At 51.9% G+C, this 10,300-nt stretch overlaps 1 pseudogene; it reads right to left on the reverse strand.

The window, feature by feature from the left end:
* Nucleotides 1-244: 244 nt before the first annotated feature.
* LOC101039485 (small ribosomal subunit protein eS8-like) lies at nt 245-5,949 on the reverse strand (annotated as a pseudogene).
* Nucleotides 5,950-10,300: the final 4,351 nt, after the last annotated feature.

Below are 10,300 nucleotides of genomic sequence, written 5' to 3' on the forward strand. Positions count from 1 at the left end.
GTGCAGGCTGAAATCAGAGTGCCGGCCGGCTGCAGCCTTCTTCTGGAATTTAGGGTCCTCTTCCAAGCTCATTTTTTTGGTGTGCGAACAGAACAGTAAACACACCTTTCTTTTTTTTGAGACGGAGTTTCGCTCTTGTTACCCAGGCTGGAGTGCAATGGCGCAATCTCGGCTCACCACAACCTCCACCTCCTGGGTTCAGGCAAGTCTCCTGCCTCAGCCTCCTGAGTAGCTGGGATTACAGGCACGTGCCACCATGCCCAGCTAATTTTTTGTATTTTTAGTAGAGACGGGGTTTCACCATGTTGACCAGGATGGTCTCGATCTCTCGACCTCGTGATCTGCCCGCCTCGGCCTCCCAGAGTGCTGGGATTACAGGCTTGAGCCACCGCGCCCGGCAAACACACCTTTCTTATATGGGTGAAGACAGAAAGAGAGGATTTACTTGCCTTTCCAGACCTTGATTTTCCTAAGACAGAACTCCAGCTCTTTGCCCTCTGGTGCATGGCTATCAACTTAGCCACACTGTCCCAGCCGTGAAGCGATGTACGCAAGAAGCTTGTCCTGCTGGAACTGCTACTCCAGGAGACTGATGATTTTTGCATTCTTTTTTCTTTCCTCATATTTCTTCTCAGGCTGGAGTGCAATGGTGGTCTCGGCTCACTGCAACCTCCGCCTCCTGGGTTCAGGCGATTCTCCTGCCTCAGCCTCCCAAGTAGCTGGGACTATAGGTGCCTGCCACCACATCCGGTTAATTTTTGCATTTTTAGTAGAGATGGGGTTTCACTATGTTGGCCAGGCTAATCTCGAACTCCTGACCTCGTGATCCACCTGCCTCGGCCTCCCAAAGTGCTGGGATTACCGCGTCTGGCCTCTCTTCTGAATTTTTTTAGATCATTATTTAAAATCTCTTCTTCCTCAGGGGTCAGCTTGGCTCCCTTCTTGCGGCCCAGGAGCAGTGCATAGTGGGGCTGGTACCACTGCCGGTACAGTGTGCTGTCAATGAGCACCATGCAATTCTTCACCAGGGTCTGGGTACAGACCAGCTCGTTATTAGACGTACTGTAGACCACATTGATGACCCTTCTTTTGCGAGTACAACACTCTGAGCCCCAGGAGACATTCCCCACGTCCAGCCTCAGGGCACGGTATTTCTTGTTACCGCCCCACATGTGGACTATGTGGATGCAGCGGGGCCCATATTGGTGTTGGCAGCTGGGCGCCCCAACTCATACTTCCACTGCTCGTGGCAGGGCTTTCTCTTGCCCCAGTCTTACAGCGCTTGTGCCAGTTGTCCCGAGAGATGCCAATCACTCAACGCTCCACGTTCATTTCTATTACTGGCAGAATTCAGTATGAAGTCCCCATTTCCTTGCAGGCTGCCAGCCAGGGGCTGCTGTTAGCTTCTAGAAGCCGCTATCATTCCTTGTCACCTTGTCCCTCCATCTTCAGGTCAGCAATGGCTTGTGAATTCTGCTTCTAGACTCTCTGACTTCTCCTTCTGTCACCAGTGGGAGAAAGTTCTCTGCTTTTAACGTCTCGTGGGGTTAGATCAGGCCCAACCAGATTATCTCCCTAGTTTAAGGCCAACTGTGCCTGTAACCTAAGCTAATTACGGAGGTGATATCTCATCCTGTGCACAGATAGGTTCCAGGGCGCAGGGCAGGACATCTCAGGGGTGCTGGGTTTACTGTGCCTTACAGTGGCTCATAGGTCCCCACTAGAGAAGGCACATTTTGTCAGCCACCCACTATTTTCTTTTTTTTCTTTTCTTTTTTTTTTTTTCTTTTGAGACAGAGTCTTACTCTATTGAGCAGGCTGGAGTGCAGTGGCATGATCTCGGCTACTGCAACCTCTGCTTCCTGGGTTCAAGTAATTCTGCCTCAGCCTCCCGAGAAACTGGGTTTACAGGCATGCACCACCACCACACCAGGCCAGGCTAATTTTTTCTATTTTTAGCGGAGATAGGGTTTCACCAAGTTGGCCAGTCTGGTCTTGAACACCTGACCTCAAGTGGTCCACCCTCTTGAGTCTCCCAAAATGCTGAGAGTACAGGGATGAGTCACTGTGCCTGGACCACTCTCTGCTTTCTTTTCTTTTCCTTTTTTTGTTTTGTTTTTGTTTTTTTTTTTTGAGACAGAGTTTCGCTCTCGTTACCCAGGCTGGAGTGCAATGGCACGATCTTGGCTCACTGCAACCTCCGCCTCCTGGGTTCAGGCAATTCTCCTGCCTCAGCCTCCTGAGTAGCTGGGATTACAGGCACGAGTCACCATGCCCAGCTAATTTTTTTGTATTTTTAGTAGAGACGGGGTTTCACCATGTTGACCAGGATGGTCTCGATCTCTTGACCTTGTGATCCACCCGCCTCGGCCTCCCAAAGTGCTGGGATTACAGGCTTGAGCCACCGCGCCTGGCCCTTTTTTTTTTTTCTTGAGACAGAGTCGTGCTCTGTCACAGGGCTAGAGTGCAGTGGTGCGATTTCAGCTCACTGCAACCTCTGACTCCTGGGTTCAAGCAGTTCTCCTGCCTCAGCCTCCCAAGTAGCTGGGATTGCAGGCATGTACCACAACGCCCACCTTATTTTTGTATTTTTAATAGAGATGGGGTTTTACCAGGTTGGCCAGGATGGTCTCAATCTCCTGACCTTGTGATCCCCCCACCTCAACCTCCCAAAATGCTGGGATTACAGGCATGAGTCACTGCCACCAGCTTATTTTCTAAGTGCTAAACAACATGACTCCAAAGCATAACTGAAAAGCGGGTGAGTTGCTCACCGAATGTAAAGTCCAATGAACAAGAGCGAGGGCTGGTACAAACTAGTGAATGTATTCCAAAGGCAGCTTTGGGAAGAGATACGACGCGTCCTGCCTTTAAGCGTGCTGCTTCACCTTTGGAGCAGGGTAAAGCAGCACAGGGACACTTTTATAAGTTGGGGGATAGGGAAGTGTGCAAGGCGGGGTCCCCCTGCGGCTGGAATCTTATCTACCAGAGAGTTGAGTTGGCGCCTTCCTGGGCGGAAATAAGTTGTAAAAGTGGCCAAGTGGTCATGCTTTTGACATGCCCTCCTGGAGGATGCAAGTCACTTCCAGCTTGCAGAGTGGAAGTTCCAAGGCCACCGCATGGAGGTGAAAGTTCCGTGGCGGGTATGCTTCGGGCTGCAAAACCACTGTCAGCAAATCCACCGCCAGCTCTCAAGGAAAGAGCTGACTTGGAGCACATAGAATTTGCCCTGAGCTGGGTTTGGTGGCTCACACCTGTAATCCCAGCACTTTGGGAGGCCAAGGCAAGCGGATCATCTGAGTTTGGGAGTTCAAGACCAGCCTGACTAACATGGAGAAACCCCGTCTCTACTAAAAATACAAAATTAACCAGGTGTGGTGGTGCATGCCTGTAATTCCAGCTACTTGGGAGGCTGAGGCAGGGAATTGCTTGAACCCGGGAGGTGGAGGTTTCGGTGAGTCGAGATCACGCCATTGCACTCCAGCCTGGGCAACAAGAGTAAAACTCCATCTCTGGCTGGGCGCGGTGGCTCAAGCCTGTAATCCCAGCACTTTGGGAGGCCGAGGCGGGTGGATCACAAGGTAGAGAGATCGAGACCAACCTGGTCAACATGGTGAAACCCCGTCTCTACTAAAAATACAAAAAACTAGCTGGGCATGGTGGCGCGTGCCTGTAATCCCAGCTACTCAGGAGGCTGAGGCAGGAGAATTGCCTGAACCCAGGAGGCGGAGGTTGCGGTGAGCCGAGATCGCGCCATTGCACTCCAGCCTGGGCAACAAGAGCGAAACTCCATCTCAAAAAAAAAAAAAAAAAAAAAAAACTCCATCTCAAAAAAAAGAAAAGAAAAGAACATGGCCGGGCGTGGTGGCTGATGCCTGTAATCCAAGCACTTTGGAGGTTAAGGCAGGCGGATCACCTGAGGTTGGGAGTTCAAGACCAGCCTGACCAACATGGTGAAACCCCGTCTTTAAAAAAAGAAAGGAAAAGGAAAGGAAAGAACTTGTCCTCAAGGGAATGTCTAGTCAGGGGACAGTGACTGGTGACATTTGCATTTCTGAAAGGCTGAGTAGGAAACAAGAAGGAAGGAAAGGGGAGAGAATATAAAATAATTGAAAAAACAAAACTAACTCGTTCTGTTGTTCTTAGAAAAAACGGGGGCACTTGGTTACAAAAGTACATAAAACCAAATCTAGCAAGAAACATTTGACCAGGTCTGTGGGAACTATCCTAGCTGAACCTGGCCTTCCCACCAGCGCTCAGCAAATCGCAGGCAGCCTTGGTGGACAGGCAGCTGCTTCCAGACTTGCCTCCGTCCTCCAGACCCTGCCTAGCATGTGCGCTGAGTGGTGGAACATGCAGCTTTCGCAGTCAGGCCATCCTGGAGCAATGTCAACCTGTCCCTTGCCAGCTAGGCAGCTCCAGCGTGGGGAGTGGCTGTTTTATGTTTCTGTCTGGATCAGGCCCTGAGGCAGGCCCTGTACTTCCACTTCTGTGAGCCCACAAATCACCTTGCTGGTTGCAACCAACTGGAGCAGAATTTCTTTTTTCTTTTTTTGAGACAAGGTCTCATTCTGTCACCCCAGGCCGAAGTGCATGGGCACTGCAACCTCAACCTCCCAGGATCAAGCAATCCTCCCATCACAACTCCCTGAGCCCCACAACCCTCAGTGGCTGGGACTGCTGCTGCTCATGTCACCATGCCTGGCTAATTTGTGTACTTTTTTGTAGGGATAGTGTTTGACCATGTTGCCCAGGCTGCTCTCAAACTCCTGAGCTCAAGCGATCACCCACCTAGGGCTCTCAAAGTGCTGGGGTTACAGGTGTAAGCCACTGTGTCCACCTGAGCTGAATCTCACCTCACTCGAAACCAAACATACCCTTACCAATGTTGGCTTTTCTATTAAGATTTTTGTGAAAAACTGATTATTGTATCATTCGTCTGTGGGATCAGATACTAGACAATAGAACAGCAAACTCCACCCTGCTCTCCAAGGCCTCAGTTCTGACCTCACAGGTGTGTGGGCTGGGCCCACAGCTGTGATTGCTGATGACAGGCAGGGCTGCACTCACCTCCATGGCGGTAAAACAAGACCATTTCTCCTTCCCCGGTAGGGGCCCCCAAAGTGGCCCTGAGGGTCTGGAAGCTACCTCATCCCTCCGAGGCTGCCGAGGCTGTCGGGATCTCGCACCTTCGGGTCTCCTAAGCCTCAGGCCTGAGCTCGGTGAAAGGCTCCTGGAGGAACGTCTTCCTTACACAGATGAGCCAGAGAAGGGAACGAGCAGCCCCTGGAACCTCGGTGCCGGGAAGCAGTTCCTAACAGCGTGGTATGGCGCTTTCCAGCGTAAAGCCGCATAACACAGATACCTTGGGGTACCAGTAACGGAGGTCCAGATTTCACACAACCTGCTCACATCTTGCGGCCCCATCCACCTCAGCGTCACGACGTCCCCGGCGGGCAGTTGGGGGCGCTCCCTGCCCTCTCCTGGGATCGCCCGGGCGGGGACTCACCCAGCCCTCCCGGCCGCCCCGCCCCTTGCTCCTCGTGGGGCCCCGCCCCGCCCCGGGCCCAGCCGCCGGCCAGGGGGGCTGCGCCGCCTCGTACCCTAAGCCTTTCCCGGCCCCGCGGCCGGTCCCGAGGGGAGATGCCGCCGTTTGAGGCGCGCACCCCGTGGCGCCGAGATCCCCACTTCCTCCGCAGGCCCCGAAATACCGCGGATGCTACCCCCACCACACACACCAGGCTCGCTCCACCCTCGACGGCCGAGCGCGGTTGTCCCCCGCTCAGCCCAGGCGGTTTTTGCTAGGGGATCTGGGTCTCATCGCGCCGCGGGACGCCCGCGCCCACCCGGCTGCCCCGTGACGAGGAGCAGTGGGGCGCGGGGAGGGGGGGGCAGGTGGAGCCCGACGGGGACAACTTCGCCGGGGGTGGGGGCAGGGATTCCGCGCATTCCTGTGGGATTCGGCCTGAGCTCGGAAAACAAAGCAAAGGTGATTTGTGATAGGTCACCGGCTGCTCCGCACGGGCCGTCAATCCCGGCCCGGGCCGGTAGTTCCCAGCTTCGGTGCCCGGCGGAGTCACCTTGGGAGCTATTAAAAGTGTCTGGGCTCATGCCTCACCCACTCAGTCGTTCGGATTCGTTCTGCCTGGTTGCGATCTGGACTAGATATTTTCTCGAATTCCCGGGGTGGGGGGCAAAAAGGCTCTGAAAGGATGGAGCTCTAAGCTTTGGCTCACTTAGGAAGGACCTACAGTGAGTGAGTACACAATGTATTCCAAGGTTCAAGTTTTGTTTAGAAATGTAAGCAAAAATTGCATTCTGTTTGATAATGTATCTGTGTTCATTTTCAGTTACATAAAGGCAATTAGTAAAAGGCAATTTTCAGAAAAAGGTAAATTTGTGACCCTTGTTCAGAAATAAAAACCAAGCCCCGTGTGTTAAAGATTTATTTTACTCATAAGAAGGACAAGGCAGATGTTATAACTGGTTCAAAGGAGACATCAAAAAGCACAAATTTATATGGAGTAAAGGAATTGAATTGCAAACGGAGGCAAACTGGTTTTTCCACCGTGGGGGGTGCGGGGTGCGGGGGGGGGGGGGAAGAAGGCAATGGAAGCTTCACTTGACAAGACAGTCTGCAAAGCTCAGTACCTGCAACTTAAAAAGGGGTGCAAAATAGCTCAAAGACCATGAATGGGGCTGGAAGCAGACAGGTCAGGCTGTGCGTTAGATGATGTATAGTGTTCAACTGGAACAGAAAAGTTTTTCTTCACAATAGCTTCAATCACTATCTGGAAAAATTTATTTCTTACAGCCCTAATAATACTGGGCTTCCCCAAACACCACAATTTCAATCACTCCTTGGACATAACATTTTCCTCCTTTTAGGCAGAAACAACACACACAGATTTACGACTAAGTTACTGCTAAGGAGAAAAGAGGGGAGGCTGGAAGCTCTTGGGAGACAGTGGGGTATGGGGGTTCGGCGTGCAGGGCACAGAGTTCAAATCGTGCCTGTCACACTGTAGCCGTGGGATCTTTATCTTAGGGCCCTCCATTTCTTACTTTGAACATGGTGTATAACAGGATTCCAGAAGCTTTCCCTGTTCTCAGTTTAGGTGCACAGAGTAAGTCACCTAGGAACAGGCTTTCTTTGTTAAGGGTAGGATTCTTTGAGTGGTCTCCTTTAGTTATGTTAATGTGGCTGAGTAGGCACCCATTGCCCTGGGGGAAGAGTAGAATTGGACTTTTTGAGGCCTGACAAAGGCTGCCCCTTTTCAAGGCCCCTTGGAATGCAGAGCTAGTTGCTGGGGAGGAGGGAACCATTTTGCAAAGCCAGGGCCTTTGAGGAGGAAAGAGTTAAGACTCCAGGAATAACTAAAATTTATTTTAGTTATTCTGGCTTCACTAGGCCAGAGAGAACCTGAGTGAGTCTGTGGGGTTCCCCCACCAGACTGTGTAGCTGACTGGGAGTCACAGAACCCAGCACCCCTGGCATGCTGCTACTGTTGGGGAAAGATCGTTGAGCTTATAAAGGTGACTGAGAGAAGGGTAACTTTGTTTTGGAAGGATGGGTCCCACCTGCAGCCTGCACAGTGAAGGTGGCCAAGCCTCAGAAGCCACAGGACTGTGCAGGCCCGGTGTTCCACAGCGCCACTGTGTGGAGGGAGTGGGAACAACTGCAGACGGCTGCTCAGACTTTCCAGAGAACCCTCTCTTTGAAGGAGGGAAACCCCTGAGTTTCTTGGACAATTTGAGAGTGGGTTCCAAGAGTGTGGTATTGATTTTTTTTTTTCTGCCAATAATAGTACATGAGGTATTTGAGCAATCAATGAGAAAAATTAAAAAGTAACCATATTTGTACCCTGAGTTAAAGTCATTGACTACACATGTTAACTATTTACCAGGGTGCCGGGCATATGAAATGTGCTCCATAAAAATGTCAGTTGTTATCATTATCAGGAAGCAGGACTAAATGCCTGATTTTTCCAGAGTCAGCTTTGTGTCCATGGGTGTCTGGAGGAGTCGGCCAGATTGGGCCAGAGTGAGCTGCAGGGCCACCTCAAAACAGCCTTTGGATCCCTCAGGTTGCTGTGAACCACTCCGGAACCTAGAAGACCTGAGAACACACCCTGCCTGCCTCCCAGCCTCCTCCCCTTCTTTCACTCCCAGGTCCAGCCCCAAGAGGAGCTCTTTTCTGTTTCAGAAGGCACCTGCCCCGCTCCCGGCGCCCTCAGCATACATGGTGCGCTCTGCCTCATCCTCAGCTGAACCCACAGCTGCCTCTGGGCCTCCACCCTGTATGCCTCTGTTTTCTGGGTGTCCCTGGGCTGCCCTCTCCCAGGCTGAACTGTAGCCCCAATCCCCTCTCTGCAGTCCAGAGTAGGACCTGGTTTCTGAGGGTGAGGAGGGACACACAGGGCTGGCATCACAGTGGCAGGCCCTGCTCGGAAGCTCTGGGCACTTGGTTTAATGTTCAATGATCTGCTATGGCAATCTTAAATTCTTTTTTTTTTTTTTTTTTTTTTTTGAGATAGTGTCTAGCTCTGTCACCGAGGCTGGAGTGCAGTGATGCGATCATGGCTCACTGTAGCCTTGATCTCCTGGGTTCAAGGGATCCTCCCACCTCAGGCCCCCCAAGGCAATCTCTAGCAACCTTGGCCCCAAACAGGTGCGTGCCACCACTCTGAGGTAATTTTTAAATTTTTTGTAGAGACAGTGTCTTACTATGTCATCCAGGCTGGTCCCAAATTCCTGGGCTCAAGCCATTCTCCCACCTCAGCCTCCCAAAGTGTTGGGATTATAGGCGTGAGCCCAGCTTTTAAAATTCCTTTTTTTTTTTTTTTTTTTGAGACGGAGTTTTGCTCCGTTGTCCAGGCTGGAGTACAATGATGCAATCTCAGCTCACTGCAACCTCTGCCTCCTGGGTTCAAGTGATTCTCCTGCCTCAGCTTCCTGAGTACCTGGAACTATAGGCACACACTACCATGTCCAGCTAATTTTTATATTTTTAGTAGAGATGGGGTTTCACCATGTTGGCCAGGCTGGTCTCAAACTCCTGACCTTGTGATCCACCCGCTTGGACCTCCCAAAGTGCTGGGATTACAGATGTAAGCCATCGCACTCAGCCTTACAATTTTTTTTTTTTTTTTTTTTGAGACAGTTTCACTCTTGTTGCCCAGGCTGGAATGCAATGCCATGATTTCAGTTCACTGAAACCTCCACCTCTCGGGTTCAAGTGATTCTCCTGCCTCAGCCTCTGGAGTAGCTGGGATTACAGGTGCATGCCAACATGCCCGGCTAATATTTTGTATTTTTAGTAGAGATGGAGTTTCATTGTTAGTCAGGCTGGTCTCAAACTCATGACCTCAGGTGATCCACACACCTTGGCCTTCCAAAGTGCTGGGATTACAGGTGTGAGCCACCATACCTGGCCACTTGAAAATTTTTTTGAAAATTCTTAATACCTTTTTAGAACCAGGGTCCTGTCATTTCATTTTGCACTGGGCTCTGCAAATTATGGCTGAGACGGAACTGTGGGAAGACCCATGCTGGAGAGGGAGAAAGAGCAGTACTGTCCCCTTTCCCTCCAGGGGCATCTGACCCCTCTGGGATTCCCCTGAGCTGGGTGCAGGCAGGGAGCCTCTGGCTTGCTCTGCTGCTGCCTGAGTGACTCTTCTGGGGGAGGCAGCTCCCTCCCCATCCTGGAGGGAGCTGGGGCCAAGGTCCCTGGCACCCATAAGCCACTTCAGTGCTTTCACTGAAAGTGGCCTTAGGGAGCCCACTGGCCTCAGCACCCTATCTAATCCCACCCGCCAAAACATTAGCCTCAGGCCAACTCTGGCCTCACCTTTGGCAGGGACAGGAAGGCACTGGCCCACGCCTGAGCCACAGCTCAGCTGTCCACCAGGACACAGGCAAGGGCTGGGTGCACTGCTAGCTTCCATGTCTTTGTTGCCACGCCCCCATCCCCACTGTAATCCTAGCACGCCACACCCCCATCCCCACTGTAATCCTAGCACGCCACGCCCCCATCCCCACTGTAATCCTAGCACGCCACGCCCCCATCCCCACTGTAATCCTAGCACGCCATGCCCCCATCCCCACTGTAATCCTAGCACGCCACGCCCCCATCCCCACTGTAATCCTAGCACGCAGCGGTCTCTACATCCCTTCAAGAAGTCCTTGTGTACCCCCCAGCCAAGAACAAGGAACAAACTGTGTCTTCTGAAATCTCTCTGGCAACCTCAGCCCCAGACAGGCTCTCTGATGGAGCTGGGAACAGGAAGTTTCACACCAG

This window comes from Saimiri boliviensis, chromosome 5, assembly GCF_048565385.1.
Source record: "Saimiri boliviensis isolate mSaiBol1 chromosome 5, mSaiBol1.pri, whole genome shotgun sequence".
Taxonomy (NCBI): domain Eukaryota; kingdom Metazoa; phylum Chordata; class Mammalia; order Primates; family Cebidae; genus Saimiri; species Saimiri boliviensis.